A 9,457-nucleotide genomic window follows, 5' to 3' on the forward strand; every position below is an offset into this window, starting at 1 on the left:
ACTCCGCATGGCCATATCTCACAGCCCCGCCCCTTATGCTGAAACATGGAGTGTCACCAGTCATCTGACACTGAAACACCTTGGCATCAGTTCACACAACTTCTAATTTACTATTAGAAATAAACACGTGCAGACTCCCAGTACTTGAGAGTCTAAAGCAGGAGGATTGCTGTGAGTTTGCAACTAGCCTGAACTATATACTGCATTCCAGCCTAGCCTGACACAATGTGAGACCCTATTTCAAGAAACAAACAAAAGTATTTGAATTAACTTTTAACTCATATAAGAATTCTCTTGTGCTAATTTAAACATCAATTGCTGTCTTATAATTTGACTTTCTAAAGATGCTCAAAGGTTGTTGTGACATCCAAAACATTTCTGTGTTAAGAATCACTAAAGAACAGTGTGACTAGCCAGATGAGATGGCTCAGCACTGGCTGCTTTTTCAGGGGACCAGCATCCACACAGTGCTTTATAACCAAGTGTAACTCCAGTCACAGGGCCATATTTGTCTTCCAAGGGCACCAGGCATGCACATGGTACATAGACATACATAGAGACAAAACACTCATACATTTAAAGTAAAGTATCAGACTTAAAAAAGTGTGATGTAACTTGGAAGAAAGAATAATCTATGTGGACCCCAAAACCACCATGGAAATTTTTATTAGCATGTAACTCATGATTTAATTATAGTCACCTCAATGGAGTAGTGTACTTTTTAAACAATCTTAAACTAAAACCTTCTCTCCTCCTTTTAAGAGAGATTCCCCTGGAGCTTCAGCGACTGGTCCATGGCAGCCAAGTGAATCTGGATATGGAGGATCATCAAGACCAAGAGTATATAAAACCCAGATTGCGATTTAAGGCTTTTAGTGGAGAAGGCAAAAACTTGGAAGGTAAAATTCTCTAGTAGGAAAAACACCTTTTTGCTCAAAATGATATTTCTTTGAGAATAAGAAATAAAAATGACTTGTGAAGTAAAAAGTGAAATATGAGCTATAAAGACCTTCCTACTGGATTTAGGGGTTTAATTTGGATAATAATATTAGTAGCAAGTACCAGAGATCAGTCCTGTGTGCACTCAGTAGCTCCTTTGATAACAGCTCTTTAAACAGACACTGTCTTGCAGAGGACGAGTTTGGTTCCCCACACCCATCCCATGCAGCGTGCACCTACTTGTAACTCCAGTTCAGGCATCCGTGGGCACCTGCACATGTGCACACTTAGCCACACAGACACACATCTGTATAATTAAAAATGAAATAAATCTTTACTCAGTTTTGAAAATAATAGTAATTTGCCCAAGATGTGGTTGAGCTAGAGAATGACTGGAACCAGTTCCATCCCACACACTCTGGGATGTGTGCTTTTGACCACTGTGCTGTGTCCTCTGGTTCAGTTTTGGCCATTTCATGGAACTGTATAATGCATGATGCTTTGCGATGCTTTGAGCATATCCCCTGTACACACTGCCCTCCTCCCTCTCCTACGAGCTTCCTTTGTTCTCCTGTTCTGGTTCCATGTGTTTTTTTCTGTTCTTTGTGTGTGTATGTTCTTTCATATCTGTTTCCAATTACACAGCTTCAAAAGAGAAACTGTAAAGTGTTGCTGATTGGAAAAAGCAGTGGATATATTACCTCACACCTTCGTGGATGTGTCTGCCATGAACAAACACTGAGATGCTGCAGCAGGGCAGTGTGCTTCAGTTGATCGTTTTCTGTGGTTTGTAAGCAGCCCTTAGGTTCAGTCTCCAGCACCACAAAACCTGGCCTGGTGTCACACCTTTAATCTAGCACTAAGGAGATAGAGGCAGGAAGAGCAGCATTGCAAGGTCACCCTCAGCTTCTACCCAGTCTGCATCCAGTCAGTGGTATACTCACTCTGTTGCTTGCCAGACCTTGAAAGCTTGACCATGCTAAAAGTGGAAAAAGGAATTTGTTCAGTTTTAATATATAGAAATTTAACACCAGCATGTTAGTGTGACATGACTCAGTACACATAAACTCATATTTAATCAAGTATTACATTTTCTAAAGTGAAGAATTGCTCCTGACATTTTACATTAGACACTTACATTAAGAACTGTATTAAGTTTGATCCCTGGCAACCAAAACTTAGGAAAAAAAAAAAGAAGGAAGAAAATTGAAACTAAAAAAACTATTGATATAGAAGCTTAACAGTTCTATTTTCCAAGAGCTTAGCACAAGCACAAAGAGGAAAAGAATCTATTTTTGTCCATAGGCAGTAGTCTATTACAAAGGGTGTACAGGAGAAGTTAGCGGAGTTTTTCTTGTGATACACCAATAAATAGAAATAAGGAAGTCATGGGTGACGGCTGGACATTACAAATTACAGCTTGAATTGAGCTGGATTTGAGCCCAAAAGACCTACAAATGTCAGTCTTTTGCTGGCAGGAAGGACTAGAGGTGATATTGCCAGGGGCTTTTGAACTATATAATGATAAATGACGAACCTTGAGTAGATAATCTCTGTGTCTGTTTGTGTGCTGTTTAGTTAGAAGATTCTGATTGCCACTCGGTCATCTGTCACTGACTCTGAGATGGGTTTCGCGTTTGTCCCTAGTCTTCAGGATGCTCTTTTTGTCTTGATGCCAGGCGGCCCCTCGGCCTGCCTTCTGTTTCCTACTGGGTTAGCCCTTGCCTCTCCACAGCCACTGGATCTTCTGCCTCATGCAGCTGGGACTGCTTACAGTGTCAGCCTGTGGAGCAGGCAGTGCTGGGCCCCCTAGATCCCGTAGGACTGATCCCAGATTGCCCTCCTCTTCCTCGCTCAGCCTCAATCTTTGCCTGTGTCACATGCTTAAGCACATTGCTTTGCTTTGGCTTCAAAGAATTTCTCTGGCTGATGATAATTATTTTCATGTTACTTTCAGATGTCTGAGGGAATCTCAGCTCAAAATCCTTTCTTTCTGCTTTCTTAAAAGTATCTTTGTATCTTAATTCTCTCTTTAAAAATAAATTGATTTTAATTAACCTTAAAAAAAAATAAAAACAGTATATGAAAATGTCACTATAGAGGGCTGCAGAGATGGCTCAGTGATTAAGAGTATGTGCTGCTCTTACAGAGGACCTGGTTTGGTTCCCAGTACCCATTTGGGGCAGAGCACAACCATCTACAACTCTAGATTCAAAGGAACCGATGCCTTCCCTGGCCTGCACAGGCACAAGGCCTGCTCATAGTGCATATACATAAATGTAGGCAAAACACTTGTACACAGAAAAATCTTTTTTTAAAAAAACTGTCCTGGTAGTGTGATGGTTGACTAAGGGGACGTTTGCTGTGCATTGCTGTAGTCCAGCAGTCATGGGGATGAAGCAGAAGGATCAGTTTGAGGCCCACCTGAGCTACAGAGTGAGACACTGCCTCAACAGGAGGGTGAGTGGGGAAGCAGTCACCAGCAAAGAAAAGTAACTTTGAAGTGAGCGCTGCACTAGTGATAACACCACAGTGCCTGCTCACTAGTCTGAACTTAGCATGTGAAAGGGTTCTGGTTCACCTCTGACTCAGAGCTGTTCCACTGATACGGTGGCCATACCTGTTCTGAACGTCCATCCATTCCAGTTTGTAAAGAATACATTTTTACACTCAAGCTTCTTACAAGCGCGCTTTCTACTGAGTTCCCTTCCTGTTCATACTTCATTCTTGTTTAGGAAGAAGCTTGCCTGCCGCTCAGGGTTCTCTTAGAAGATATTAGATGATGGAAATACCTTTATGCAGTAGCTCTATGTCATAGAAAAGAGCTAAGTCAGCTTTGTCTTTTCTCAGTAGGTTTACCCTTTAGGTAGTGTAGAAACCTAAGTGCCTCGTGCCTGATAGGGTTAATCTGTAAAACAGAGCAGTTCTCCCCAGCAGACAAGGACTCGGGCCAGTGGGGATGGCTGACTCAGCAGGGTCACGGGACAAGTGAGTGGGATGAATGTGTGGTGCTGTTGATCGTGTGTGCCATGGTTGCTGGTGAGGAGAAAAGACCATCCTGTCTTCCGGCACCTCTTCATCTGATCTTCATCCCTCTCCCCTGTGACCTAGCTTGACAACACAACTGCTTAAGATTTTAGCGTGGACTTGAGGAAGAATCTCCTTCAGTATCTAGTAATTTACTGTGTTTTTCCTTTTGTGTATTTTTATCATATATTTTCTCAGATTGGATGTAAATCTGGAAGCAGGAAAAAGTGGGGCAAGTGTTGGCAGTAAAGATCAGTTAACTTTCCTGTCTTGCCATATAACTTAAGTTTGGGAGAAAGTTTGGATGGAAACCTAGTGCTCATAGCTTTATAAAGTAATGCATGAGGTTCTGAACTCCTAGTACTTAAGAGATTTATAAACAAAGATGTAAAAACTCCCTTAAGATGCTAAGGAATTGTTAGATTTGCAGATTTGGTGAAATTTGTTTTGCTCTTGAAGGAGTTCTTTTTTCACAGTAACTTTTAGTTTATGTCTGGTCATCCTGATGATATTAGAAACTATTAAACCAATCAGGTCACTAGTAAACAAAATAAAATGGTAAGGTGTTTTGTCTAGAAAGTTCCAGTGGGAATTAATGTGAGAAATGAATTCATTTCTCACTAATAACTTGGAGCTGTTTCTCTTTTGCAAAGCAATATCTACTTAAGAAGTTTTTTAAATAGTATTACCAATGTTTTAAAGCAATGGTTCAGTTCTGATTATATAAGCAAAAATAGCTTTTGACTTCTTTGTTCTAGACGTTATGCTGAATGACTTCATGGGTTAATTAATGCATTACAGAACACAGTCTTACAGAATTAGACAAGGTTGAGGTTTTTCCTCAAGTGCATCCAGTTAGAACATAGTTGGGATTTGAAATCTTTTTTTTTTATACTCTTGGGTCTCTGATTTCTCATTTCTCCCTGAGCTGTGTGGTAAGCAGTGTGAGGAAAGTTCAGAGATGAAGTTGGAGAAAATGCAGTTAGGTTTCTGAGAGATCTGGGATCTCTTATTAGTAGTAGGAGTCTTAAGCACAGACAAATTGTAATGTAATTAGAGAGGCCAGAAGAAGTAGAGAAAACTGAAAGTAAGCTGTGGTCTTGTTAGGGAAGTCCTCTGACCGAGCACAGCACAGCTTACTGCAGAGCTGAGGCTTAGCTACCTTCAGTGTGTCCTGCATACTCAGTTTGTGTTCATTCTTAAATCTTCTTTCTTAGCCTTACACCTGAAATCGTCAGTACTCCTTCCTCCCCAGAAGAAGAGGATAAATCAATACTTAATGCAGCTGTTCTTATTGATGATTCAGTTCCCACCACAAAAATTCAGATCAGGTTGGCAGATGGAAGTCGTCTGATACAGAGATTCAACAGCACACACAGGTGAGCTGCTGCACCAGCCAGCCAGGGGTCTTTGCATTCATATACTGTTGCTCATATACTGCACAAAGCATAAGGAATAGATGGAGTTCTTTACATTTCGAAGTAAGCTTTAGACAGAAGAATATTTAAAAGGATGGTAGCTACCTACAATAAATGAAATAGATGGTAATAATCGTAAATTATCCTATTTGTCTAAGTTTAGACAACTCAAAGATAGGAGCTGTAGTTTTGCATTGTAACTAAAACTACATCAAGTAGGCTCAGATTCAAGATAGTTAGATCCTATTGGGACTTTCTCAGTTAAAAAGTGATCACTGTATGCTAGGATGGTAGTACACACCTGCCATCCCATCATTTGGAAGCTCAAAGCAAGTACAAGTTTGAAGTAAATCCGAACTACATAACAAGACATTACCTCAAACAAACAAAAAGTTTATGAAATTCTAATGAGAACTTTCTGTTTAGCAACTTCATAATGTAAATGCATGGTGTAAGTAGTTTGTATTGTTGGTACAGTATCTCGAATAGGCTGTTTCATTCTCTTTAATACTCATTTGAATATAAGTATTTTCCCTACACATAATAGTGCTTTTATTTTTCACTGGTTATAAGACCCTGCTGTGCATTTATCTTAGTTAAGTTACTAGGTATATGTAAGAGTAATTTTTTAAATTCTTTTTTTGTTACTGTTTTTAATGGTAGGATTTTGCTGTGTGACTATGTAGCCTAGGCTAGCCTCAAAATCAGTGATCTTGACTTAGCCTTCCAACAGGTGGAATTACAGGGCTATACTACCACGCTTAGCTTTTATATATATGGGTGTGTGTGTGTGTGTGTGTGTGTGTGTGTTGTAGAATATTATTTTAAGATGTGTTACATTTGTTTTTCCTGTGGAACATTTGTTCAATGATGCCAAGATATATGTGTTGCATTTGTTTATGTTGTATTTGTTTAACTCAGTGAAGCTGTGTTACTGTGCCTATCTAAAATACCTGATTGTCTAATAAAGAACTGAACAGCCAATAGTGAGGGAGGAGAAGGGATAGGCAGGGCTGACAGGCAGAGAGAATAAATAGAAGGAAAAATCTGGGAGGAAAAGGAGACAGAGCAAGAGGAGGAGGACATGAGGGGCCAGCCACCCAGCTATACAAGCAAAACGGAGTAAGAAAGAAAGGTATACAGAAGTAAGGAAAGGTAAAAGCCCAGAGGCAAAAGGTAGATGGGCTGTTTTAGCTTAAGAAAAGCTGGCAGGAAACAAGCCAAGCTAAGGCTGGGCATTTATAATTAAGAATAAGCCTTTATGTGTGATTTATTTGGGAGCTGTGGTGGTTGGGCCCCCAAGAAACCAACAACATTTTGGCCCCCAACGTGGCACCATAGAAAGCTGAACTGCTGCATGCCTCTGTGTGTGTGTGTATGTGTGTGTGTGTGATTTATAGTGTTAGGTTCATCCTGCCCAGTGTCTTAGAGCCTTACATTGCCAACAGTTTTTACTTTTAAAACAATCAGACTTGTACTTTTAATATAACAATATTGTTTATACTTTTTTGTTTTATTACAAATGTATACTCCAAAATTATTATTTTTCTTTCAAAATCTGATGAACTTTCCCATCAAAACAATGTAAATTAAAGAAATTATTGCACCTTTAAACAAAAGTTAAGTTATATAATTTTTTTGTGAGAATGATTTTAGCTCAAAGTTTGCATGGAAATGTGCCCTTGTTACAACCAACTATTTTTATTTATTCCTTCAGGATTCTGGATGTCCGAGACTTTATAATACAGTCACGTCCTGAATTTTCAACAACTGACTTTATTCTTGTAACTTCGTTTCCAAGTAAAGAGCTGACAGAAAAGTCTGACCCTACAAGAAGCAGATATTCTTAATACCGTGATACTCCAACAGCTAAAATAGTATTGCTCCAACCCATGTAGGAATAGGTAATGTGCGTATTACTAAAATACTTCCAGCATAAAAACAACCCAATTATTTTTTATTATTCAGATAAATTCTGCTTTTGCTGTTGATCTATCTTCCAGTATTTGTCTAGATAAATTTAGACTACAGATGGATCTTGATGTTTGAATTTTTAGTTGCAGAGCTGGCTTCAATTGATAGCTGTAAACATCTAGGTCAGCCAGCTTACTGTATGCTCCGTGTCAATGTAATAACATTTTCAGATGAAGTAAAAGAACTCTTTTTTGGTAAATGTATTTGGTAAAATTTGTGCTCAAGTTTTTTAATGCAGCAATGAACAGTAGCCAGTAAAGATCCTTTTGTAATATATACCAGAATGTCTGCTCTGAATTTGACACTGTTTGATCATACAATAATTAAGATTTTGCATATTCTTTTTACATATTGTTTGAACTATGTTAGTATTTTGGCCTTGTATTTTGTAAAATTGCAAGTATCATAAACTAAATTTTAATAGATGTAAAAGTCATCTGCTCTTGAGAAGACATGATAACAGCACTTTAAAATCAAGAAATTATAGTCCCTTCCAGAGCCTGCCTGGATCACTTTCATTTGTTCATTCAACATATTTAATAGGGATATATTACAAGTAGGAACGCTATTGAAGGTATGCAACCCAGAGTATATTCTTCAGTGTATGAACTCTGTCTGAGAGACTGGAAAAAATCACTAGCAAGATGTTTATGTTTCTTATCAGGCATGTCGATTCACAACAGAAAAGCATGTTTCCCTCAGACAACATTCTATCCTTAGTCACCATTTCCAGGTAACTTTCTGTTGTTGATGTAAAGAAATACAGAATTTGTGACTGAAGTAGCACAGATTTTAATTCTCTTAAAAGTATGTAGGTCGAAACTGAAAATGAGTTTCTCTGTGCTTCAATCAAGGTGTTGGTGGGACCCTAGACAACATTCTCTGGCTGTTGAGCCTCGAGAGGCCACCTCTGTTCCTTACCCATGGTGCTCTCCCTCATCAAACCGCAGCACTTGCGTCCTTTGAGCTTCTGTAGTTACACAGTTCTCTGCTTTTGAGGACATGTAAGATGTGAGAGGATGCACAGACGAACGAACCCATGATCATCGCCAAATGTTAACTTATAGTAACCTTAATCATCCTTCAGAGCTGCTCTTTCCATTTCATTCACCTTCATGGGAGTGGGGACATTGATATGGTTACTGTGGTGACAGCCCACAGTATCTCAGAGATTTATTTACCAAATAACTCACCCCGTCCATTCAGAGGTGCTCAGAAATCTCAATGTATCCAACCGACTCAAAGTCCAAAACCTTATCTGCATTTCATTGGTTCAGAAGTCCAAATCTCATTAAGATTAGCTAAAGTAAGTAGAGAGTTTATCTCGGCCTATGACACTAAAAGCTAATTATTTGCTCACAGGTAAATGTCAGGACAGCTATAGAATAAGCTACTAACATTGATGTGTAAAAGACAGGAAACAGTGAAAAGTGGAGCACTGTCACCAAGGAGCATGCAAATCCAACCAGACGTCCCATCAACATCTGAGGCCCAACATTAATGTGTGGCTCTTGTAACTTAGTCTTGTGAGTGTTGACTGTGTCGGTCATCTTCCTCTCAACAGAAGCCACACAGCTTGTTTCTTCTAATTCTCATGTTGTGCTGTGCACCTTTCACTTTACAATGGCAACGATCTGTCAAGAAACTTAAGGATCTCCCGTGTGTCATGGAGATTGGCTCCATTAAACAGGAAGCTCTTCAAGCATCTTTCTACTAACAGAAATAATCCCTCACTAATTTTTAGTTTTTCAGAGAAAACAGAACTGTGTCATGCCATAATCTCTTCAAGAGCCTTTTGTGTGACTGAATATGCAAACCATTTTATTACATGTGTGGTGTGCATGCTTGTGTGTGTGTCTGGACGGGTGTTTGGGAGAAGCCTGAAGTTGATGTTGGGAATCTTCCTCAATCTCTTCCACTGTATTCAGTCGGCAGGGTCTCAGGTAAACCCAGAGCTTCAGCAGTGCAGCTAGTCTGGCCAGCCTACTCCAGGGACTCCTGTCTCCACCAGCATGGCAAGCACTTTAGCTCCTGAGCGTTCCCAGCCCTTCAGACCTTTGGTTCCCTCTCGTGTTATCTAAGAGTTGTACACCCACACC

The 9,457-nt window shown here is 39.5% G+C and overlaps 1 pseudogene; it reads left to right on the top strand.

The window, feature by feature from the left end:
- The first annotated feature begins 876 nt into the window (after positions 1-876).
- On the top strand, positions 877-7,554 carry LOC119087079 (annotated as a pseudogene).
- The last annotated feature ends 1,903 nt before the right edge of the window (positions 7,555-9,457 follow it).

This window comes from Peromyscus leucopus, unplaced genomic scaffold, assembly GCF_004664715.2.
Source record: "Peromyscus leucopus breed LL Stock unplaced genomic scaffold, UCI_PerLeu_2.1 scaffold_1176, whole genome shotgun sequence".
NCBI classification, from domain to species: domain Eukaryota; kingdom Metazoa; phylum Chordata; class Mammalia; order Rodentia; family Cricetidae; genus Peromyscus; species Peromyscus leucopus.